This window comes from Nicotiana tomentosiformis, chromosome 2 (genome assembly GCF_000390325.3).
Source record: "Nicotiana tomentosiformis chromosome 2, ASM39032v3, whole genome shotgun sequence".
Classification (NCBI taxonomy): domain Eukaryota; kingdom Viridiplantae; phylum Streptophyta; class Magnoliopsida; order Solanales; family Solanaceae; genus Nicotiana; species Nicotiana tomentosiformis.
Window position 1 is genome coordinate 25,371,008 of NC_090813.1, and position 26,686 is coordinate 25,397,693.

The following is a 26,686-nucleotide window of genomic DNA, read 5'->3' on the forward strand; positions in this document are numbered from 1 at the left end:
TTGTCATGCCAAGACAGTAACCCTATCCATGCCGGGGTTACTTCAGTTAGAGTGGAAAGGAACTCCTGGCCATTCTGCCAGCAAGGTTATTTCTTATATGAAAGCTCGGCGTATGGTAGAGAAAGGGTGTCTAGCCTATTTGGCTTATATTCGCAATCCTAGTGCAGATGTTCCTTCTATGGACTCAGTACCAGTTGTTCGTGAATTCCAGAAGTATTTCCTGCAGATTTACTGGGGATGCCACCCGATAGGGATATTGACTTCTGTATTAATTTGGCTCCGGGCACTCAACCCAATTCTATTCCACCATACCTTATGGCCCCGCCGGAGTTGAATGAATTGAAGGAGCAGTTACAAGACTTTCTTGATCAGGGATTTATTAGACCTAGTGTCTCGCCCTGGGGTGCACCAGTATTGTTTGTAAAGAAGAAATATGGCTCTATGCGGATGTGTATAGATTATCGGCAGTTGAACAAGGCCACTATTAAGAACAAATATCCGCTGCCAAGAATTGATGACTTATTTGATCAGCTTCAGGATGCCAAGGTATTTTTGAAGATCGATTTGAGGTCCGATTATCATCAGTTGAAGATTAGGGCATCTGATGTCCCTAAAACAGCTTTTCAGACTCGATATGGGCATTATGAATTCCTAGTGATGTCATTTAGGCTGAAAAATGTCCCAGTAGCATTTATGGATTTGATGAATCGGGTGTTCAAGCCTTATTTGGATTCTTTTGTGATTGTATTCATTGATGATATCTTGATTTACTCCAGCAGTCGAAAGGAACCTGAGCAGCATCTTCGAAGTGTGCTTCACACCTTGAAGAATAATCAGTTATATGCCAAATTTTCAAAATGTGAGTTTTGGTTAGACTCAGTTGCCTTTTTGGGGCATGTTGTATCGGCAGAAGGCATAAAGGTGGATCCTAAGAAGATTGAGGTTGTTTAGAATTGGCCTAGACCTACTTTAGTTACAGAGATCTGGAGTTTCTTGGGTTTGGCAGGTTATTATCGTCGGTTCGTGGAAGGGTTTTCATCTATAGCAAGCTCATTGACCAGACTAACCCAAAAAGGTGTCCCATTCAGATGGTCAGACGAGTGTGAGTTGAGCTTTCAGAAGCTCAAGACCGCTTTGACTACTACACCAGTGTTGGTATTACCCATAAGTTCAAGATCATATACGGTATATTGTGACCCATCTTACATTGGGCTTGGTGCAGTATTAATGCAAGATGGCAAGGTAATTGCATATGCGTCGCGGCAGTTGAAAGTTCACGAGAAGAATTATCCTGTTCATGATTTAGAACTGGCAGTCATTGTTCATGCACTGAAGATTTGGAGGCATTACCTCTACGGTGTCTCGTGTGAGGTATTTACTGATCATCGTAGCCTTCAGTATTTGTTCAAAGAAAAGATCTTAATTTGAGGCAGAGAAGATGGTTGTAGTTGTTGAAAGACTATGATATCACTATTTTGTATCACCCCGGAAAGGCCAATGTGGTAGCCGATACTTTGAGTAGAAAAGCTGTGAGTATGGGCAGTCTTGCGTATATTCCGATTGGTGAAAGGCCATTAGTTGCAGATGTTCAGACTTTGGCTAATCAGTTCGTGAGGTTAGATGTTTCAGAACCCAGTCGGGTTCTAGCTTGCACAGTCACTCGGTCTTCTTTATATGAGTGCATCAGAGAGAGGTAGTATGATGATCCTCATTTACTTGTCCTTAAGGACACGGTACGACACGGTGATGCTAAATATGTTGTTGTGGGGGAAGATGGAGTTCGGCGAATGCAGGGTCGTATTTGTGTGCATAATGTTGATGGGCTTCGTGAATTAATCCTTGAAGAGGCACACAGTTCCACGTATTCTATTCATCCATGTACCGCCAAAATATATCGAGATTTGCGGCAACATTACTGGTGGAGGAGAATGAAAAAGGATATAGTTGCATATGTAGCTCGGTGTCTGAATTGTCAGCAAGTTAAATACGAGCATCATAGACCTGGTGGTTTGCTTCAGAAGTTAGAAATTCATGAGTGGAAGTGGGAGTGTATCACTATGGATTTGGTTGTTGGGCTCCCACGGACTCAGAGAAAATTTGACGCAATTTGGGTCATTGTGGACAGGTTGACCAAGTCAGCATATTTCATTCCAGTGGCAGTTACCTATTCTTCAGAGAGGTTAGCTAAAATTTACATTCGTGAGATTGTCCGCCTTCACGGTGTGCCCGTGTTTATTATATCAGATCGAGGTATGCAGTTTACCTCACACTTCTGGAGGGTTGTACAGCATGAGTTGGGCACGCGGGTTGAGTTGAGTACAGCATTTCATCCACAGACAGACGGACAGTCAGAGTGCACCATTCAGATATTGGAAGATATGCTTCGCGCTTTATGTTATAGACTTTGGAGGTTCTTGGGATCAGTTCTTGCCTCTTGCGGAGTTTGCTTATAATAATAGCTACCAGTCAAGCATTTAAATGGCTCCATATGAGGCATTATATGGAAGGCGATGCCATTCGTCAGTTGGCTGGTTTGAACCGGGAGAGGCTCGGTTGTTAGGTACTGATTTGGTACAGGATGCCTTGGATAAGGTCAAGGTTATTCAGGATCGACTTCGCACAACTCAGTTTAGGAAAAAGAGTTATGCCGACCGTAAGATTCGTGATATTGCATTCATGGTTGGAGAAAGAGTATTGCTCCGGGTTTCACCTATTAAAGGTGTAATGAAGTTCGGAAAAAAGGGCAAGTTGAGCCCTAGGTATATTGGACCCTTTGAAATTCTTGAAAGGGTGGGTGAAGTAGCCTACAGGCTTGCATTAGCACCTAGTTTATCAGCGGTTCATCTGGTGTTCCATGTGTCTATGCTCCGGAAATATCATGGTGATCCGTCCCATGTGTTAGATTTCAGCTCAGTCTAATTGGACAAAGATTTGACGTACGAGGAGGAGCCGGTGGCTATTCTAGCCCGGCAGTTCCGACAATTGAGGTCTAAGAGTTATCCTTCAGTTCGGATGCAACGGAGAGGTCAGCCGGTAGAGGCAGCTACCTGGGAGTCCGAGTCGGACATACGGATTAAATATCCACACTAATTCGCCAGCTCATGTACTTTTTCTAACTCCGTTCGAGGATGAACGTTTGTTTTAGAGGTGGAGAATGTGATGACCCAAAATATTATCTTTAAATTTAATAAATAATTCTATGTTCTAAGACATCGAAAAGCACTATTTATCATCTCTCGACTTGCATGCACAGTTCGTATAATTTTTCGGAAAGTTTTTATGTGAAAATGGATTAAAATGTGAAATAGAGCTTTAAAACTCAACTAAGTTGACTTTGGTCAACGTTTTTAGTAAACGGACTCGGATCAGTATTTTGACAGTTCCGGTAGGTCCATATCGTGATTTGAGACTTGGGCGTATGCTCGGAATCGAATTTCGAGGTCCCTAGCCCGAGATATGGAATTTTGATAAAATATTAAAAGTTTGAAAGCTAATGATTTTAAAGAATTTAGTGATGTTGGATTTATTGACACCGGGTTAGTATTTGGTTCTAGAGCCCGGTATAGTTCCACTATAATATTTATGACTTGTCTGCCGAATTTTGTGAGAAACGAAGTTGATTTAACGTGATTCGGACGTCCGGTTGTGAAAATATATGTTTTAAAGTTTTCTTAAAAATTTCATTCAATTTGGGGTTCAATTCGTAGTTCTAGGTGTTATTTTGGCGATTTGATCATGCGAGCAAGTTCGTATGAGTTTTTTGGACTTGTATGCATGTTTGATTTGAAACCCCGAGGGCTCAGATGAGTTTCAGATGGTTAACGGTTGAATTTTGGACTTGGAACTCTGTTGGAAAATTTTCTGATGCACTGTCTGGTATCCTTCTTCGCATTCGCGAAGAGGAACTTGAGGTAGGTGAAACTTGCTCTTCGCGTTCACGAAGAGGGGACCACGTTCGCGAAGGGAAGAGGGCAGTGTTCATCGCGAACGCGTGGAAGCGTTCGCGTTCGCGTAGAAGGCGAGGTCTGGCCGGGCACCAAGCGATAAAGCTTCGCATTCACATAGGGTGTATCGCGTTCGCGAAGGCCAAATTTGGCAAGGCTTCGCGTTCGCGAAGAGCAAAGTTTTGGCAGCACAAAAAATGTGCTTCGCGAACGCGAGGCACTGACCGTGTTCGCGAAGGGTAAAAATCGAAAAAACAGAACTTAAGTTCTGGAAAATGGGATTCGTCCCATTATCAATCATTTTTCATTTTTGAGCTCGGGTAAGGCGATTCTTGGGCGATCTTTACGGGAAAACATTGGGGTAAGTGTTCCTTATCCTATATTTATTATATTTTATGATTCCATACTCATTTATATTATGAATCCGTGAAATTTTGGGAGAAAAATCAGGTTTTTATAAAATCTTCCAAAAACGAAAATTTAAGATTTGAGGGTCCATTTGACATCGGAATTTGGTAATTTTTGTGTGGTTGAACTCTTATCGGAACGGGTGTTCGGATTTTGTAAGTTTTTGTGGGATTTGAGACGTGGATCCCACTGTCAAATATTTAAATAAATTTCAGATTTTTATCCGGAAAATTAGTAAATTCATATGGAATTAATTCCTATGATTCGTATTGAGTATATCGAATTATTTGTGAATAGATTTGACGCTTTTGGAGACAAATTCAAAAGGAAAAGTTGTGGTAGAATAAATTATTGGAATTGTCAAAGCGAGGTAAGTGTCGTGGTTAACCTTAACTTGAGGGAATAGAACCCTTAAACTATTTGTTATGTGAAATGCATGTGAACGACGTATAGGCGAGATGACGAGTGTCTATACGTCGTCAAGTTAATTGTTTGCATATTTACTTGAAAAATTATAAATTATTTTAAATCATGAATTAATCGTTATAATAATTATTTCTTTCCTATTCTTTGACAAATATTAATTCTTGAATTCCTGCAATAATTGTTACATGCTATTTGATTTATGTGTATTAATTGCTACTTGACATTTAGCATATTTAACATTAAACTGCCTATTTTCTCCTTGATTTCATTAATAAATTTCTATTTGTCATTGTTTGTTTCATAATTAAATCATAATTATTGTATGATTGTTGTCTTAAAAATATTATATTAATTGTTGCATTCATTGGAGTAATTTCTTCTATAAGAATTGGTAAATTAATATATTGGAGGATCGGGTTGCACGCCACAACAGAATTGAATATGAATATATTGTGAGGGCGGGTTGCACGCTTCAACGAAAATTGATGGAAATGATAATTGGTTATGACTGTTGAGTTGGATTCAATTATTATAAATGCGTTACCTGATTTATTTCTATTATTTGTTGAAGTTACTAATATTGCATACAGGTTAATGTAAGTGACCCGCCTTAGCCTCGTCACTACTTCGTCGAGATTAGGCTCAGCACTTACCAGTACATGGGGTCGGTTGTACTGATACTACACTCTGCACTTCTTGTGCAGATTTCGGAGTTGGTCCCAGCGGCGTACCATAAACTTGCTCGGATTTCAGTTACCCAGAGGAGATTTGAGGTATAACTGCACGGCGTCCGCAGTTCTGAAGTCCCCGTCTACTTTACTTTAGTTGTGTGTTTGTTTCCAGACAACTTTATTTTATTCAGACCTTTATTTGTATTATTCTAGAAGCTCGTGTACTTGTAACAACAATTCTGGGATGGTATTTAGACACCGTTATTTTTTTTATGGATTATTCATTACATTTCAGACTTTACTTCCGCATTTGTTTATTTGATTATTAATAAATTTAAAAAAAATTGTTTTAAAATGGATAATATTATTCTAACGTTGGCTTTCCCAGCAAGTGAAATGTTAGGTGCCATCACGGTCCGAAGGTGGGAATTTCGGGTCGTGACACCACAGAAATCAACAATAAATTATTTTCCACAATAAGGAGCCCATGGCTCGACCATAATGTGCACAAAATCTTAACAAAATATCTGGGAGTGAGCAACTCAACAAAATAATATTTCACATAAAAATAAAGGTGGCAATCACACCAAATCATCGTATAAAATAATTTCAACAAACAAGGATCTAGGCATGACAAATAGAGGATTTAATAAGTGTCAATAAGTTCCAATTTAACATCTAAGGGCGTCTAAGGATTTTAATCAACAAAATTTGCACATATAAACCAAGTACGTACTCGTCACCTCGCGTACATGGTTTTCAATTACACAGTTTGCACATAATACTCAATGCCTAAGGGGTATTTCTCCCACTCGAGGTTAACCAAGACCCTTACCTTATTGAAGTTATGCTAATATTCCAAAATCGCCTTCTTGCTTTAATTGACCTCCGAACCATTCAAATCTATCCAAATTAATTGTATAACTTCATTAAAATTCATCGGAAATAATTCCGGATAATAATACGTAGACTTAAAAATTTATTCCAAAAATCAACAAAAGTCAACGCGGGACCCGCCTCTCGGAACCCGGCATATTTTTCATGAAATCCATAAACCCATTTCGATATGAGTTCAACCATACCAATTTTATCGAATTCCAATAACAACTCGACCTCCAAATCTTAAATTTTTATTTTTGAAAGATTTTGCAAAAATCTTGATTTATTCCATTTAAATCCGAATTAAATGATGAATATAATCATGGATTCATGAAATATAAATAATTTAGGATATAGAACACTTAACTCAACCAAGCTTGAGAAAAATCCTTCCAGATTCGCCCAAATCCGAGCTCCAAAAATCCAAAACAAAAATTGCAAAATGACCAATTTTGGTCCTTAATGATTCTGTCAAGTTTCGCTTCTGCGAGCACTGTTCACACATCGGCGGGCACTGTTCATGCTTCTGCCTCCGCCTCTGCTTCTGCGAGCACTGTTCACTCTTCTGCGATCATTGTTCATGCTTCTGCGAATCACTGTTTATGTTGCTGCCCAGAAATTCCAGCAGCTTATCTTCATGTCCGAATTGATCCGTTAACCTTCCGAAATCCATCCGAGGCCCTCGGAACCTCAACCAAATATACCAACACGTCCCAAAATACAATACGAACTTAGTCGAGGCTTCAAACCATGTCAAACAATGACGAAATTACGAATCGCGCATCGAATTGAATTATGAGCTTTCAAATCTTCCAACTTCTATATTTTACGCTGAAACGTATCAAATCAATCCGTAATGACTTTAAATTTTGCACACAAGTCACTATTGACGTAATGGAGTTATTCCCATTTACGGAATCGAAATCCGACCTCGTTATCAAAAATTCACCATTCTGTAGGACTTTCCAAAAATCTTCTATTTTTCAACTTTCGCCAAAATGCGTCGAATTGTCCTACGGACTTCCAAATCCGAATCCGGACATACGCCGAAGTCCGAAATCACAATACAAAGCTATTGACATCATCAAAATTCTATTCCGAGGTCGTTTGCTTAAAAGTCAACTCTCCGGTCAACTCTTTCCATTTAAGCTTCTAAATAAGGATTGTTCTTTTAATTAAATTCCGAATCTTCAATAAATCAAACTTGACTACACCCGCGGGTCATAATACATATTGCGAAGCTTCTCGAGACCTTAAGTCACTGAACGTGGGGTTAGTTTTTAAAACAACAAGTCGAGTCGTTTCATTCTCCACCTCTTAAACAAACGTCCGTCCTCGAACGTGATAAGAATTATTCAGAGGTTACCGAATTGATAATTTTTTTACTTTTACACATATACTCACGGTTGATCCCACGTTACCGCATTTGAGATGAGCCCGACAATACTATCTCGATTGAGATTATTTTTTTTATCCATATTTGTAAACTTTAAGACCAATTTCTTACACTCCAAACATTTTCAAAAGGCCTGATTTTCACGACAACACACGATATTAGTCACAACTGGCTATAGCAACTCGTGCCTACACACACATCAACTTTCTTGATAGCGTTGAAGTACTTCAAAATTTCTTTTTGGGGTGTTACATTCTCCCCCGCTTAGGATCATTCGCCCTCAAATACACAACATAACTTATCTCTTCTTTCGCACATCTCAATCCCCCAAATTTTACTAATTCCCATATTTTTCAGAATATTTCGGCAGAGTCTCCCCTGTAAATGGGCCTATCCACCTGCTAGAGTAACACCAAAACAACTCCTAACAACACATCCACAACCCAACAAAAACACCACAAGGTATATATCAATAATAATAATCTCAGCATTACAAGCATTGCATTATCATAATGATATCAGGACATGAAGCACATCATATGTATGCTCATCACCACATCTCTGGTCTTAAAAGCTGTTCATAATTAATTTCAGCATCATCAATTAATCTCATATTAACCACCACCTCATTTCGAATTTTTACAACACTAACAACAGAATGTGAGGCATGAAGACCTTATGATTACTTACTCGGATCAATGAGTCACATTTAACGCCACCTGGGCACTCATCTCATAGGTTAAAACTCAATATTTACAACACGAAAATGGCTAAATATGCACAGACAATATACAAGAATTATCAAATAAGTCTAACAGGCATGACTCCCTATTAATATTATTGTACAAATTAAATTTCACAAAGGGAGAATTTTAAACTCATAAATATTTCACCACAAGGACCTCGTCCTTAACTCCGAATCACAAGTATTTTGCACACTGTGCCAACTGAAATTTCAATTTCCTTTCTTTCTTCCTTTCAATAAATTTTCGTAAATATTTTTTCATAACACATAATGAACCCTCATACCAGTAGGGCATATAATTCATAAAATTGGAATCAATTATTTCGAGACACATTAAACCCACTGTAATGAATAATAAAAATTATTTTTTGACTTATAGCCCTCAATGATGCACAAAAATAAAAATGAAAGACACGGGCTCACATCTTCAAATCTCCCAACAGGGATAAACATATAAGTGGGTCACAAAATTATGAAGCTCACCCATAAGCGGGGCATAATATGAGGACTCACATCAATATTCAGAACCGAATCAACTTAAGGGAAAATATCCTTTTATAACAAAATCAGGATCGTACCTGCAACGACACCATCTGGTGTATCGGCCTCAGCCAAATCATAGTGATTATATCAACGGGTCGGGACTCCACCTCTTAGGCGCCCACTACCCGCCTGTCCTCCACCTCTAGCTGATTGTGCTCGTGGAGTATTAACGTGAATAAAGCTTGTAGCTGGAGTGCTCTGATGAAATCCATCCCTCCCAAGTCTGGGACAATCTCTCCTGATGTGCCTAGTATCATCACACTTATAACAATGCCTCTGAGGTCGCGACTGCTCGTACTGAGTCTGTAACGACCCGACTTGTCGTTTTAAGAATTAATGCCTCGTTTAGTGAATTAAGGTCTCGAACAGTTTCGCAATATGTATTATGACCCGCGGGTGTGGTCGAGTTGAATTACTGAAGATTCAGAATTAAATTAAAAGAACAATCCTTATTTAGAAGCTTAAATGTAAAGAGTGGACCGGAGAGTTGACTTTTGAGCAAATTGCTCCGGAATGGAATTTTGATGATGTCAATAGTTCTGTATGGCGATTATGGACTTAGGAGCATGTCCAAAAAATTATCTGGAGGTCTGTAGTGGCATTAGGCTTGAAATGGCGAAAGATGAATTTTTGGAAAGTTTGAAAGGGGGGTTGACTTTTTGATATCGGGGTCGGAATCCGATTATGAAAATTGGAATAGCTTCGTTGTGCCATTTCTGATTGTGTGCAAAATTTGAGGTCATTCGGACGTGGTTTGGGAGGTTTCGACGTCATTTGTGGAATTCAAAAATTTCTAAGTTCATTAGGCTTGAATCCATGTAATTCGAGTTTTTGGTGTTATTGAAGGTGATTTGAAGGTTCGACTAAGTTCGTAGGATATTATGGGATGCTTTGGTATATTTGGTTGAGGTCCCGAGGACCTCGGGTGTGTTTCAGATCATTTTGGGCTACTTTGGATGCTGATTTGCTGATATTTGGTGTTGTTCTTCGCGTTCGCGAGGAGCCTCTCGCGTTCGCGAAGAAGGATTTGACTTCTGGGATTTTGTTCTTCGCTTTCGCGAAGAGACTCTCACGTTCGCGAAGAAGGAAATCTCTATTGCAATAGTCTGATGTTAGAGGCTCATATCTTGCAATATATAAGGAATTTGGAGATGATCCAAAAATGAAAGTTGTATCTCTTTGTGTCTAGTTTTCAGAAAGGTAAACCATTTGTCATTTGGAGTTGTGTACCAAAGGTTATAGTGGATACACTACAGGCTGTCCAGGAAGGGTTTGGAAATCTCTGTTGCACAGGGCTGACTTTAGAAGCTTATATCTCGCAATATATAAGGAATGAGGAGCTGAGCAACAAATGAAAGTTATAGCCCTGTGAGTCTAGTTTCCAGAAAGTTAAACCATTTGTCATTTGGAGTTTAGTACAAAGAGTTATGACCATTATACTAGAGGCTATCGGAGAAGAGTTTGAAAATGGTTGTTGGAGAATTTGTTCATCGCGAACGAGAGGGAAGGGTCGCGAACGCGAAGAACAAATCCCTGGGCAGCATAATAAAGTCCAAATTCATCTCATTCTTCCATTTTTGGACCAAGGAAGCTCGGGTGAGGCGATTGTTCGAGAGTTTTTCAAGAAAAATATTGGGGTAAGAATTTCTAACTTGATTTTGGTTAAATTACATGAATCTAGTGTTGTTTTTATCACTAAATTAGTGAATTGGGTTGAAAATGGTAGAAATCCTCTAGACTTTAATTTAAGATTTGAAGGGCAATCCGTTATCGGAATTTGATAATTTTGGTATGGTTGAACTCGTATCGGAATAGGTGTTCGGATTTCATAAAAATTTTGTCGGGTTCTGAGGGGCGGGCCCCGCGCTGACTTTTTAGAATAAAATTTTAAGTTGGTGTTTTATTATCTGGAATTATTTCCAATGGATTTTAATGAAGTGGTACAATTAATTTGGATAGATTTGAGCTGTCTGGAGGTCAATTCAAGCAAGAAGGCGATTTTGGAATATCGGCATAACTTCAATAAGGTAAGTATCTTGTCTAACCTCGAGTGGGGGAATTACCCCTTAGGCATCGAGTCTTAAGTGGAAATTGTGTGATTTGAAAGCCGTGTACGCGAGGTGACGAGTACGTACTAAGGCTTATATGTGCAAATTTTATTGGTTTAAAGTTTTAGGCATTCTTATGTATTAAATTAGATAATTGTTGGCATTAGTAAATCCTTGAATTATTACGCCTCATTCCTTATTTGTCAAGTTTGTATTTTATATAATAACTTGGTGTTATTGTCATTTGGATTTTATGTAAATTACGTGTGTTTGTTGATTTGATATTTTTCTTGGAATTAAATTCATGATGAAATCCTTATCTGTAAATATTTATTAAATAAGTTTAAATTGAGGAGTTAATATAATTATCAAGAATTTGGATTGATGAAGGTGTTGCCCTATACTGAGTATTTTTCACCTCTGTTGATTGTTTTGAGGTTTTATATACGTTTTGTGGAGCCTTGGGCTATTTGTTGAAGAATTTATTGATTCTGCTACATATTTGGAATTTGGTTTTGGTCAGTGGCAAATTGTGATATGAATTGTTGTATTGTGCTGTGGTTTAAACACTCTCCTTGATGTTATTTATGCTTCCTACCTTGCTTGTTAATGATATACATGTGCTTGGTAAGGAAGAGTGTAATGCACGAAGGGTGATGCCGTGACATTTGAACTATATTATCATGCGAGGGAGGGTGTAAAGCACGAAGGGTGATATCGTACCATTTGAGAGTGTAAAGCAAGAAGGGTGATGACGTGCCATTTGAGAGTGTAAAGCACGAAGGGTGATGCCGTGCCATTTGAGAGTGTAAAGCACGAAGGGTGATGCCGTGCTATTTCATTTATATTATTAGGTGAGGATGAGAGTAAAAGCACGAAGGGTGATGCCGTACAATTATTTTTATATTATCATATATTCATGGCACAAAGGGTGTTTCCATGCAGGCGAGGACGAGAGACATACATTATATTGTGATATCATTTTGTTGTGTATACATTCATGCATTTATCTTGAGATGTTATTGTGCACCTTTGTTTTCTATGTGACTTGTAGTCGTTGTTGCTTCCTGTGTGCCTCCACTTTATTTCTTTTATTGTTATTGGCATTTCTCCCACCTAGTTGGTACTGTTATATGTATGCACTGTGAGAAAGATATAAATGCACGAAGAGTGTTACCGTGCCAATTGATTTGATCTACATATATGTATTGGGTGAGAATGAGACAAGTGCACGAAGGTATTGCCGTGTCATTTGATGTGATATATTGAATATATTTCTCACGCCAGGAAAGTTAAATGAGGTGTCACAAGGTGACTTTTATTTGAAAGAATTATATTTGAAGGATATTTACTTGAAAGAATTATATTAGAAAGATATTTACTTGAAAGAAGTATATTTGAAAGATATTTACTTGAAAGAATTATATTGGAAGGATATTTACTTGAAAGAATTATATTAGAAAGATATTTATTTGAAAGAATTATATTAGAAAGATAATTACTTGAAAGAAGTACATTTGAAAGATATTTACTTGAAAGAATTATATTTGAAAGATATTTACTTGAAAGAATTATATTCTAAAGATATTTATTTGAAAGAATTATAATGGAAGGATATTTATTTGAAGAAAGTATATTCGAAATATATTTATTGAAAAGGATTATATTCTAGAGACTTTTATTGAAAAACTTATAGATAAAAGATGTATATTGAAAGGACTTGATTAATTGGTTGTACCTGTGTTTATTATTCGTTTGAGTAATATTTTACAGTATTCCTGTTGCCTTTTTGTTTAAATCACTAGTTGATTTGTGTTGCTATCACTACTATTTGTTTTCTATTATTTTGTATATCATATTGCACAGGTTATTAGATTAGTGAGTGTCTTGACTGTACCTCGTCTCTACTCCACTGAGGTTAGTCTTGATACTTACTGGGTATCGACCGTGGTGTACTCATACTACACTTCTGTACATTTTTGTGCAGAGCCATGTATTGGAGATATCGGACTCGGACAGAGTTAGAGTGGGATTGCAAGGATTCAAGATAGAGCTGCTTGGTCGTCGCAGTTCCTTGGAGTCTTTTCATTTTATTGTACTGTTATTTATTATTCAAACAGTATTGAGTATTCGATCCTTGCGATCATTTCATGTATTCAGTTAGAGTTCGTGACTCAGTACTACCAGTCTTGGGAGGTTTTTAAAATTATTTTCACCTTTGGTTTCGACAAGTGTATTAAATTATATCTTTATAAAAAAATGGCTTGAATTATGATTATAATCGGCTTACTTAGTCTTAGAGACTAAGTGCCATAACGACGCTTGTGGTGGAATTTTTGGGTCGTGACAGAGTCTGTACCGGATAACTGGGATAACCACTATAAAAATCGCGTGTCGGTGGTGTACTATAAACTGAAGCACCCCGAGTAATCTGATGTGCGGACTGAGCTGACCGAGTGCTCGAGCCTCCGCTATAATGGGTCCTAGCTGAAGAGTAAAATCCATTGAACCCTCCAGATCTTCGAAACCTCTTGCCCTCCTTAGACTCCCTTTCCTCGCCTAAAACACCCTCAATCTTCCATGCAATCTCCACTACTTGTTGAAATGGAGTATCATTTTGCAACTCTCGAGCCATGCATATTTTAATATCATAATCGAGCCCCTCAATGAATCTGATAGCATATTCTGACACTGTCATAGTGCCCTGACGCAATCGTTCAAACTCTGTGTGCCACGCATCTCGGAGAGTCTGGGGAATAAACTCTTTCAAGAACATTTTCGAAAATTGAGCCCAAGTTGGTGGTGTTGCATCGGCTGATCTACCTTCTTCATAGATTTACCACCACTGATACGCTGTGCCTGACAGTTGAAATGTAGTAAAGGCAACTCCGCTCACTTCCACAATACCCATGGTGCGAAGAATACGGTGACACTTTTCTAGAAATCCTTGGGCATCCTCTAAAGTTGTGCCACTGAAAGTAGGTGGGTCATACTTCTTAAACCTCTCAAGCCTCTTTTGTTCTTTTTCTGATGCCTCTGGCCTGACCTCAGGCTGAACCGGAATAATGGGTTGTACTGGTACTATACCCGGAACTTGGCCAATATGAACCTGCTGCTCTGGAGTCTGAACTACTCCCTTAATCCACGAAATATTTGGTGTAACAGAGATTAATCCTGCCTGGGTTAATGTACCAAACATACTCAGGAACTGTGCTAAAGTCTCCTGAAGTTCGGGGGTAACAACAGGTTCTTCTGGTACCTGTCCCTCAACTGGAGCTACTGGCGGCTCCTCAACTGCTGTTCTGATAGGTGCTTTAGTCGCGGCACGTGCCCTTCCTCGACCTCTACCTCGGCCACTGCCTCTTGCAGCCCTAGCAGTATGTGTGGATGCCTGCTCAACTAACTCGGTAGCACGTGTCCTCACCATATGTGAGAGAATAGAGATACAAAGGCTCAAATTCCAAATTTAACAAATTCCGCACGATAGGAATGAAAGAAGTGAAAATTTCCTAACAGTTCTGTAGCCTCTCGAAGATAAGTACATACGTCTCCGTACCAATCCGCAAGACTCTACTAGACTTGTTCGTGACTCGTAGAACCTATGAACCTAGAGCTCTGATACCAACTTGTCACGACCCAAAATCCCACCACAGGCGTCGTGATGGCACCTAATCTATAAGACTAGGTAAGCCGATTTCAATTACATTTTGAAGCCATTTTTTTTGAATTAAATAAGTAATCAAAACTAACAGCGAAACAAATATAAATGTACAACTTCCCAGGACTGGTAGTACTGAGTTACGAACTCTAACTGAATACGTAAAATGATCATGAGGACCGAATATACAATACTGTTTGATTAAAAATTAACAGTACAATGAAATGAAAAGACTCCAAGGGACTACGACGACCAAACAGCTCTACCTTGAATCCTTACGATCCCGATTTAACTCTGCTCGAGTCCGATATCTCCAATACCTGGATCTGCACAAAAATATGCAGAAGTGTAGTATGAGTACACCACGGTCGGTACCCAGTAAGTATCAAGGCTAACCTTAGTGGAGTAGAGACGAGGTACAGTCAAGACACTCACTAGTATAATAACCTATGTAATATAATATACAAAATAATAGGATACAAATAACAATAAGGGCAACATAAAACAATCAGTGTTATGCACAGCAAGACAACAAGAATATCATTAATATCGATCAACAAATAATAAATACAAGTACACCCAATTAAATAAAGATCTTCAAATAAATGTCTTTCACATATAATTCTTTCAAATAACTCTCTTTCAGATATAATTTGCTCAAATAAATATCTTTCAAATACAATTCTTTCATATAATACTTTCTAAGTAAAAATCCTTCCAAATAAATATTTTGAATATAATTCTTTCAATTAAGAAGTCACCCTGTAACACCTCATTTCATAATCTTAAAAAATATTACGGGTCTCAGCACACTTTCATATTTTTTACGGCACCTCGTGTCCATATTTCTATCACAGCCACATGGACAACTCACATGTCAATAATAAATGTATATAAGATCCGCATGATTAATTTATTTTCAATAGAGTAAGTTTACAATTTTTAAATTAAGTAAGAAATCAACAAAGAAATGAATTTATTTTAGAAATTATTTGGGTGAAGAAAATAACATTTGCACTTAAATTAAAGCATCAGTTAACTACTAATTTGGATGTAAAATTATTTAATTTAAAACATAAGAATTTATTTTATTTAAATCAACTCAATCATCGAAAATCAGTAAAAAAAAAAAACCAGAAATATACTTTTTCAGAGTCACGTGCTAAAAAGCTAAAGCCAACACAATATAACGAGGAGAACAAAACACATAATAATAAAGTCAACTAGTACATCACGGAAGAAGACAAGAATTTACATATTAAATGAAATAAAATCACCCAAGACAAGAACATAAATAAAGAAATATCAACAAGGCACTCCCGAGATACCACCTCGTAGTCCCAAATCATAAATAAATTCACAATATCTCATTTTCTTATATCACCGTGGGAGCCTTCACATTTAATTTTAAAGAAATTATTTTTCCCGAAATAGCATCCCGCATTTTAGCCACCCTTATCACACCGCATGTCTTCTAGTAGTTCCCCTACCAGCCACGCGTTTCAAGCCACCCTTATCTCACTGCATGCGTTTTAACACCCTGACCTTATATCACCGCATGACTTCTAGTAGTTCCCCTACTAGCCACGCATTTCAAGCCACCTTTATCTCACCGCATTCGTTTCAACATCACAATATTTCACAAATTGCACCTCACGTGCCCAAATATCACAGCATAATACAACTTGCACCTCAAGTGCTCAAATATTATAACATATCACAAATTGCACATCAAGTGCTCAAATCACAAATTGCACATCAAGTGCTCAAATCTTACAACATATCACAAATTGCACATCAAGTGCCTAAATATTACAACTTGCCACAAAAATCAACAATACATTATTTTCCACAATAAGGAGCCCATGGCTCGACCATAATGTGCACAAAATCTTAACAAAATATCCGGGAGTGAACAACTCAACAAAATAATAATTCACATAAAAATCAAGGTGACAATCACACCAAATCATCGTATAAAATAATTTCAACAAACAAGGATCTAGGCATGGCAAATAGAGAATTTAATAAGTGAAAATAAAGTTCCAATTTAATACCTAAGGGCGTCTAAGAATTTTAATCAATAAAATATGCACATATAAACCAAGTACGTACTCGTCACCTCGCGTACATGGTTTTCAATTACACAGTTTGCACATAATACTCAATGTCTAAGGGGTATTTCCCCCACTCGAGGTTAAGCAAGACACTTACCTTATTGAAGTTATGCCAATATTTTAAAATCGCATTCTTGATTGAATTGACCTCCGGACCGGTCAAATCTATCCATATTAATTGTATTTCATTAAAATTCATTGAAAATAATTCCGGATAATAATACGTTGACTTAAAAATTTATTCCAAAAAGTCAACAAAAGTCAACGCGGGACCTGCATCTCGGAATCCGACATAATTTTCATGAAATACGAAAATCCATTCCGATACGAGTTCAATCATACAAATTTTATTGAATTCCAATAACAACTCGAGCTCCAAATCTTAAATTTTCGTTTTTGAAGGATTTTGCAAAAATCTTGATTTCTTCCATTTAAATCCGAATTAAATGATGAATATAATCATGGATTCATGAAATATAAACACTTTAGGATATAGAACACTTATCCCAACCAAGCTTGTGAAAAATTCCTCCAGAATCGCCCAAATCCGAGCTCCAAAAATCCAAAACGAAAATGGCAAAATGACCAATTTTGGTCCTTAATGATTCTGTCCAGTTTCGCTTCTGCGAGTACTGTTCACGCATCTGCGGGCACTGTTCACACTTCTGCGGGCAGTATTCACGCTTCTGCGCTGCCTCCTCTTCTGCGATCACTGTTCACGTTTCTGCGAATCACTGTTCATGTTGCTGTCCAGAAATTCCAGCAACTTATCTTAATGTCCGAATTGATCCGTTAACCTTTCGAAATCCACCCGAGGCCCTCGGAACCTCAATCAAATATATCAACACGTCCCAAAATACAATACGAACTTAGTCGAGATATCAAACCATGTCAAACAACGCCGAAATTACGAATCGCGCATCGAATTGAATTATGAGTTTTCAAATCTTCCAACTTCTATATTTTGCGCCGAAACGTATCAAATCAATCCGGAATGACTTCAAATTTTGCACACAAGTCACTTTTGATGTAATGGAGCTATTCCCATTTCCGGAATCGAAATCTGACCTCGTTATAAAAAATTCATCCTTCGGTAGGACTTTCCAAAAATTTTCTATTTTTCAACTTTCGCCAAAATGCGTTGAATTATCCTACGGACTTCCAAATCCGAATTCGGACATACGCCGAAATTCAAAATCACCATACGAAGCTATTGACATCATCAAAATTCTATTCTGAGGTCGTTTGCTCAAAAGTCAACTCTCCGGTCAACTCTTTCCATTTAAGCTTCTAAATAAGGATTATTCTTTTAATTAAATTTCGAATCTTCAGTAAATCAAACTCGATCACACTCGCGGATCATAATACATATTGCGAAACTGCTCGATACCTTAATTCACTGAACGAAGCATTAATTTTTAAAACGATAAGTCGGGTCGTTACAGAGCTGCTCCCAAATTACTTCAACTTGGGAGCAGTAAGATTTTCCGGAGATAGCACAGGCAATAGAAACCTAAATTTAGCTGGAGATGATGTCCCTTCCATTAGATTAGATACATACAAATCTTACTGATATTCTTCCATATATTAATATGTAGAAAGTGACAAGAAAATAGATAAATGTTTCAAACTCCCACCTCCAAAGAAATTTACTAGGTGGGAGAAACTTGATTCATTATTCATGTTTAAATAAACTGATTAATTTCTTAGACTGCTTATGTTTGTTATTGAAAAACAAAATATGAAATACGATATTTTAGGGAGCACTAAAATCCACAATGCTAAGCACTGTAACTTCTCGTGGGGATCAGCTCACTTGGTAAGCAGACTCACCTTCCACCTTGTAGTTGGATGGTTCCAATCCCATACATAACATCTCCTTCCCCTTTACCGTTCCCCCGTCCCCAACGTAATAATAACAACAAAAAACAAAAGAATAATAAAAATTAATTTAAGAAAAGAAAGTAAATTTGGTTTTTTTATTCAAAGGTGTTATTTTGGTCTTTAGAAATGTTCTGTTTTGTTCTTTTGAAAGACAACTTTATTTTTTGGTGAGTGAGATTTTGAATCCCCTTGACATTAAGAAAATACAAGAATAGTAGTTAGGGGGGGAGGGGTCAAAATTGTTTTAGGTCATATGTTCAAATTACAACGGTAACATCCTAGAATATTTTTGAATCCCCTTGTATAAATTTCCGGTTCCGCTAGTGATTCCACCGCTACATTACAGAGTAACTATGCTTATGAAGATACGGGGGAACTCTCCCAATGTAACTATACTCACCAAGGCTTAAGGTTTTGCCTAGATGGGATTTATTTCCTTGCATTGAATTTAATGCAAAACTCATCCACAAACCAAACAAGTAATGGGAAGTGTCGGGCGGACCCACGTGAGAGCAAACGGGTTAAACTGAATCTGCTTCGTTAAAAAAAAAAAAATTAAATATAAATGAACCCACTTAACACAACTGTGAGGGCGGCTCCGTGGTCGACCGGATCATTTCCCATAGAGTGTGAGGGTTCGAATCTTGCTGTAAGCAGATTACGTATGTTTTCTTAATTTAGCTTCGATTCTTTTATCTTTTTAGCTTAAACTAGTTCTACTTAAAGTAATATATCAAAATTGTTAGCTCATATTTCCTTTAAAACTTATTATTTGTGTCATATGGAGTTACAATTTATGTTATATTACTTATTATTTGTAAATTGTCATTTAAAAGTTACTTGTACGTGCAAATTGATGTATTTCTGTTTTTATGTCTTTTAATTGCTTTATATGTAATAAACTTGTGTTTACTATTTATTTTATATATTTAACGCCACCTCAAAATGAAAATAATATTCATGGGCATTATTGGAAAAAAGAAAAATCAACATACAAATTTCACTTTATTGATCCCGCTAGAATAAAATTCTGGGTTCGCCGCTGGAAAGGATATCTAAAAATAGAGAAAGAGGGAGAAGAGAAAGGCTTACTCTATAGCCATAGTAGTTTATGTAGTTACCATAGAGAGATTTCTTTACGTATTTTCTTCTGCGTCGTCGCTGATGTGTCCTCCTACTGTTCACCGCCTATTCTTGCTCGTTGGTGCTCCATGGAAATATGGAAAACCAAAAGGGCAGATGATCGAAAGGGTTTATGCACTCGATGGGGTTTTCAAATTAGGGTTTTAGCCGTCTCTTTATTGTAATAATTCGACCGGTCATTTTGAGTATTACAACCCCGTTTACTACTCAAATTGTACTTCACATTTGTTGTGTGAATTGCCGGGGTAAATGGTTTAGGTCCGGTGAGGTTTTGGAATGAATTGGATCATTTAGTTCCAAGGTTTAAAGCTTAAGTTAAAATAGTGATCGTATATCGACTTATGTGTAAACGACCCCAGAATGAAGTTTTGATGATTCCAATAGCTCCGTACGGTGATTTTGGACTTAGGAGCGTGTCCGAAAAATTATTTGGAGGTCCGTAGTGGAATTAGGCTTGAAATGACGAAAAATGAATATTTGGGAAGTTTGACCGGGGATTGACTTTTTGATATTGAGGTCGGAATCCGATTCTGGAAATTTGAATAGGTCCGTAATGTGAAATGTGACTTGTGTGCAAAATTTAAGGTCAATCGGACGTGATTTGATAGGTTTCCGCGTCGTTTGTAGAATTTGGAAATTTCGAAATTTATTAGGCTTGAATCCGTGTGTAGTTCGTATTTTTGAGGTTGTTTGATGTGATTTGAGGCCTTGAATAGGTCCGTGGTATGTGTTAGGACTTGTTGGTGTATTTGGACGGGGTCCCGAGTGACTCGGGTGAGTTTCGGATGGTTAACAGATCAAATTCAACTTGAAACATTTCTGGAACGGTTGCCTACTGGTGTGATCGCACCTGCGAAGCTTTTGATCGCACGTGCGAAGCCGCATTCCGCAAAATCAGTCGCAGAAGCGGCCAAGTATGGAATTGGGCAGTGCTCGCAGGTGCGAGGAATTTGCCGCATCTGCGAGGCCGCAGGTGCGAAGGTGTTGGCGCAGATGCGGACTAGGGCTGGCGTGGGGGCGAACGTAGGTGCGAAGGGGAATGCGCATCTGCGAGCCCGCAGATGCGAGAAGGCACCGCAGATGCGAGATTTGAGAAGGCTGTCTGTTTTCGCAGGCGCGCAATTTTGTCCCAGAAGCGAGGGTCGTAGGTACGACCCCTTGTCTGCATATGCGGAAATCGTTGGGACATAAGCATAAATTCGGGGTTTCGTGATTTTTACCCATTTTTCGATTTTGGAGCACAGTTTGGGCGATTCTGGAGAGGAATTGTTCCACACAACTTGGGATAAGTGTTCTTAACTCCCTTGTGATTATATTCCATGAATTAATCTTCATTTTTGGTGTAAGATTATTGAATCTTCAAGAGAAATAGAAGGAAATTTCTATAATGTCACAAAACGAATTTTTCAAGTTTGAATACCGATTTGGAGTCGGTTTTGAATGAAATTAGTATGGTTGAACTTGTAATTGGATGGTTTGTCATATTTTGTGAGTTTCGTCGGATTTCAAGACGTGGGCCCCACGGGTGATTTTTTAGGGCGTAATTTCGGATTTTGTGAAAAATATTAGCATTTTGATATGGAATTAATTCGTATAAATTGTATGGACTGAATCAAATTATTTGCGGTAGATTCGAGCCGTTCGGGAGTTGATACGCGCATAATGGGATTTCTGAAGCATTGTTTAACTTGGTCGATATTGGATTTGGCTTGTTCGAGGTAAGTAACTTTTCTAATCTTGGAGTTGAGGGTATGAACCCTGAATATATGTATTTCGTGAATTGTTGGGAGGTGATGCATATGCTAGGTGAAGGGCGTGTGGGCGTACACTATAAAAATTGTGACATAATTATTTCTGTAGAATTTTGTAGTTAAATGATCTTGGCATTTTCCATGCGGTTTTATGAGTTAAAGAAATTGAGCTGAAAAGTATAGTAAAAATCATATTGAAGCTATGTGCTAGTATTATTGGGACCCACGGAGGTCATATTACTGTGAATTATTTATTATAAATTAAAAATTCATACTCAGTCATATTCATTTCATTGCATATCATATCTCAGTCTCTGTTGTTATTTATTGATACATCATATCATCACTTTTGGGCTATTTTCATGATATTGTGAGCCCGAGAGACTGGAGAGATTGATGACCGAGTGAGGCCGAGGGCCTGATTGTGAGGATTATTATGTGGATCGGGGTTGCCCGCCTGCAACTATATACTTTATTATTATAGCATGTGAGTTATCCGTTCAGCACGTGAGTTGTCCGTGCAGATTATAGCGCTTGGGCTGAAGGAGCCCCTCCGGAGTCTGTACACACCCCAGTGAGCGCAGGTACCTACTGAGTGCGAGTGCCGAGTGCCGAGTTTCGAGTGACGAGTGCTGAGTGACTGGGAGGCATGAGTAATTGTGAGGTATGTCCGAGTGGCATGAGTGATTGTGAGGTATGTCCGAGTGGCATGAGTGACTGTGAGGTATGCCCGAGAGGTATGAGTGACTGTGAGGTTTGCCCGAGGGACTGTATATGAGTGATGTTCTGCCCGAGGGGCTGTTTATGATTTTATCACTAAGTTGCATCGTATTGGCATGCACACATGACATACAAGCATAGAGATGTATTTTCCTCATGTTGTACAACATCACATCATTCATGATTTCTTACACATTTGTTTACAAATGGGAATAGTGATGCATTTGTTTTACACGGGTTATCCGGAAGGAAAATGAAACATCTTATTTATTATTGAAAAGATTTTGGGAGAAATTATTGTTTTCAAACTATTCATATTTTTGGCAACTTCGGCAAATGATTTGGGTTTTCACTGATGTATTTGAAAGAAAGAACTATTATTTTTGAAATCATGATTTGGCTGAGCATTTTATCTCTGAGTTACTTCTGGTATTATTTATTTTATGTTGTTATGGACTGTTGTGGACTATTGGTTATGGACCCGACCTTGGTAGAAGCTCGTCACTACTTTCAACCTACGGCTAGGTTTGTTACTTACCTAGTACATGGGGTTGGTTGTACTGATACTATACTTCTACACATTGCCTGCAGATGTTGGCTGCTGTTGTTGCTGTACTCGATGATTGCAGGACTTAAAGATGTACCTGCGTTCCTATTATAGCTGCCTCTTGTTCTGGGTAGCCTTAGATTTATAAAAGCTCTGTTTATGTATTATTCAAACAGACTATGTATTTATTTCATTTCTGCTTTGTATACTCTATTCTTAGAAGCTCATGATTTGTACTACCAGTTCCTGGGGATTATATAAGATTAAGATCTTTATTCACTTAAATTGCTTTAATAATTATTATTGGAATTGGATAATTGAAAGTTGGCTTATCTAACGGGTTGAGTTAGGTGCCAGCATGACTAGTTGGATTTTGGGTCGTGACAATGTGGTATCAGAGTCCTAGGTTCATAGGTTCTACAAGTCATGAGCAAGTGTCTAGTAGAGTCTTGCGGATCGGTATGATGACGTCCATACTTATCTTCGAGAGGCTACATGGCATTTAGGATATATACTTCCCATCTTTCCTTCCTTATCGTGCGAGATTGATTCAGCTTGACACATAACTCTTTGAATTCCTTCCACGTATTTGTATACGCACATGAGCGCTCAGTATCAGCTGTGCATCGCCGGCTTGTGATTCTATGAACGAGGTTCGAGGTGAGTATTCTGTGTTTTGGTGATGGGCCAGTCTAGAGAACTTGAGGCCATGGTTGGACTGTAGCTTGAGCTCGGTAGCTTCAGTTGTAACTTGTACATTTAGACTCATATGTACGGTAATGACCCTACAGTGGAATTTGTGGCTCGATGAGCGGTGGAATGGCTTTGTGATGAGCATGATGTGACTGTGGGATGTGTTAAGACGATTGGAATGTGACGAGAAGTGTTTCCTTGAAATGTAAAGGAAAGGCCATTGGGTGCTTGATTTTCAATTTTTTATGGCATACAGTCTCGAGTATAAATGTTTTGAAGGATCTTTCACATTATTAAATTTTGGGACAGACCAAACTCTTATGTCTGGTTAATGTGTTTAGACTCAGATAGACTAAGTGATTGCATAGTAATTGTGACTGCGAAAGGGTATAACAAGATACCAGTTTGAGGCTAAGTAGGTGTGTTATCCCCTACGGAGTAATCTATGTAGGTGTATTCCTTATGATGTGAGTAGAGAGTTTCTTTTCTGCCGACGGGGTGTATGGGTGGAGATTTGAATCTGAATCTAGTTGAGAAAATTGACTTATGTGTTAAGAGGATGAATACGAGCTTAGCGGATGATTGAGGTATTTTTATGGTTGGCGTTGTATGAACTTGGGAAGAAGTTTCGTTGGACTGACTGTGGCATTATGGCAGTAAGAGAGTATTGGTATTATGAGTTATGGAATGTTTTAATCTATGACTTTGAGCCAAGTGGGGGAGTCTGCTATTGGCAATTTGATTTTCATGGTTAGGTGTTAAATTTTAATTTTGGTATGAGGCATACTTGTGGGGTTAACTATGACTTGCAGAAATTGAGATCGAGGAAGACTCGAATAAGGAAATTCATGGTTAAGGATTATATTGCACGTATGAGTATATGAAATTCGTGGGATGAGTGAGTTGTTATTGGTGAATGATGTAGTGCGCACGGAGTATGAATTTGATATATGGTGTTAAAGTAGAGTTACTTCTTTGAGTATTGTGGTGCTAATGGGGCACGTATCTTTTGGCCCATTTGGGCGGTGCAATTAGATTTGAGCAAAGTAGGTGACTCCCGAGAAAATTTTAGTGGATTTGAGAATTATATATAGCAATTGAGAATGTTTTCGGACTTGTGTATGGATAAAATCCGAGATTTGCGTTTGATGGTGCCTGGACTTGCGAAAATTCTATATGACTATGGATTCTACATTTTTGTATAAGGAAAGTAAAAAAAACAATTTCAAATTCACATAAGGTATTCTCAGAGTGAGTGTTATAGTTGTGGTATTTTTGAAGGTGCTTAAGAAGAATATAATTGCTTATGGGTCGTAGGGCGTTGTGGTTCTATGCTAGGTTAGTGGGGTGAGCTGTAGCTAAAGATCGTGGCATTTTAGCAAGGAGAAGTATTAATCTGAAGACAGATTCGGAAGAAACTCGGAGAAAATAAGACAAAACGGGTAGTAGGTTGGATCAGTATGGTAATGGGTATGATCGGTTCTTTGGGTGCTTATGATGTGGGGGGGGGGTTTCTACAGATGCTTTGTGGCAATACATCTGGGCTTGGCGACCTGCGTGACTTGGTTGATTTAGAGAGATTCAACTCTGATAGCCTGATTATGTGCAAATAGATTCCAAAGCATTCTCGAGGTTTTCTACCACGATTTGAAATGGGTATTTTCCTACCGGCCTAAGGAGCATGTTGAGTATTGTGATTTTATACCGGATGGGATCAAATGTAAGGCTTTTGGCTAATTAGATATGTATTTTACTTGTGACTCAGAATGATTATGAGGTTCTCATATTTTTCAAATGATGGCATGATAGATGCGGTGTGTTGTGTGGGATAAAGTTTGGCATGTGCAAGGTCATGGTTTAGCTTTGAAAGGGAGCTCATAAATTCTTAGAGGGCATGAATAATTTTCGATGTTTAGATGAATGCTATAACTATTTTGTATTGCGTGTACATTTTAGAAGGCGCACTATATTTTGAATTATGGATATCTCATAGGTATTGCGGCATTTTTCTGGTTGATCAACTGCTGATATTCAAATTTTGCCAAGTGGCACGGAAGAACTTTTAAAGTATTTCTCGTGGGATGATCATGTATGAGAGAGGTGTTAGGCATTCGGGCGGTGGAGATGGAATCAAATATGATGATTCAAGTGTTCTATGGATTTGGAGATTGAGAGTTCTCAAGAGCAGATTATTTCATGGTTGTGGACTGTGAAGTTGTGGCCGGAGCTAGCCAGATGATAAAATGTGTTATGATTAAGCCATTATGGATTTTCGGAGGGATTTTTATCTATTTGTGGGTAACCCGAGTTGATTTGGGGGTCCATAGGTAGGCCCAATTAAGTTGTGTATTCTACACCGAGCCGGAATGGTTGACTCCATACTGCTATTATTGAGGGATGTGTCATTCGGTTGATGTTGAACTTATTCGTGTTCTGAAATGATCTATGAGTTACTCCTTTATGCTATGAGAAGTTATGATTCATTGGTTATGTGCACAGATGGTGCGGTTCTATTTGAGCCTTATAGCGAAATTTGAGCATGATGAGTATTTGGGTATTGCATGATCGATTGCATAATGGTTATATTCTTTCAGGTTTTGTGTGGCATTATTGTCATTTGCCTCTCTGTGGTTATTAATTTTGAGCGGGGTGGCTCAAGGTATATATTATGGACCAACATTTGGATGGGGTCACGCATTGCAGCGGAGTTATGTTAAGGTATGAACCTTGTGTTAGGATCGGGTGATGGTTCTACGGTGTATGACGAATTTTCAGCATTTCGTTGTGGTGGTACTTGTTAATCTGGCGGGGCAGTTCTCTCATTTTAGTCATTTTTCCATGACTGAGTACATTTGAATTGTTGCGTATTGGTGCACGGATGGCACGGGTTGTGGCTCTGAGTTATATTGGTGCGGCATGTCTGTGGAATAGTTGTGTTTAGTAATATAAGGTCATTGGACCTAGAATGGGTACTATCAGGTTTAATTTCGGTATATTCGGGAGTATAATATTGAAAGTCAGCTCAGAAAGTGATTACGGTTCTGGTTGGGGCGAGAGAGCTCCATGACTTGTTGATCTGGTGAGTGGCCATGAAATTTCGCGTGTTTCTTTTA

General features: G+C 38.2%; 1 long non-coding RNA gene across 1 annotated transcript in view; it reads right to left on the reverse strand.

The window, feature by feature from the left end:
• The window catches only part of LOC138906400 (uncharacterized), a 32,013-nt gene extending 11,998 nt beyond the window's left edge, over positions 1-20,015 (reverse strand). The window contains exon 1 of the long non-coding RNA XR_011413739.1: positions 19,812-20,015. This is a non-coding gene — a long non-coding RNA (uncharacterized lncRNA). The remainder of the gene's footprint in view (positions 1-19,811) is intronic.
• Between the last annotated feature and the right edge of the window lie 6,671 nt (positions 20,016-26,686).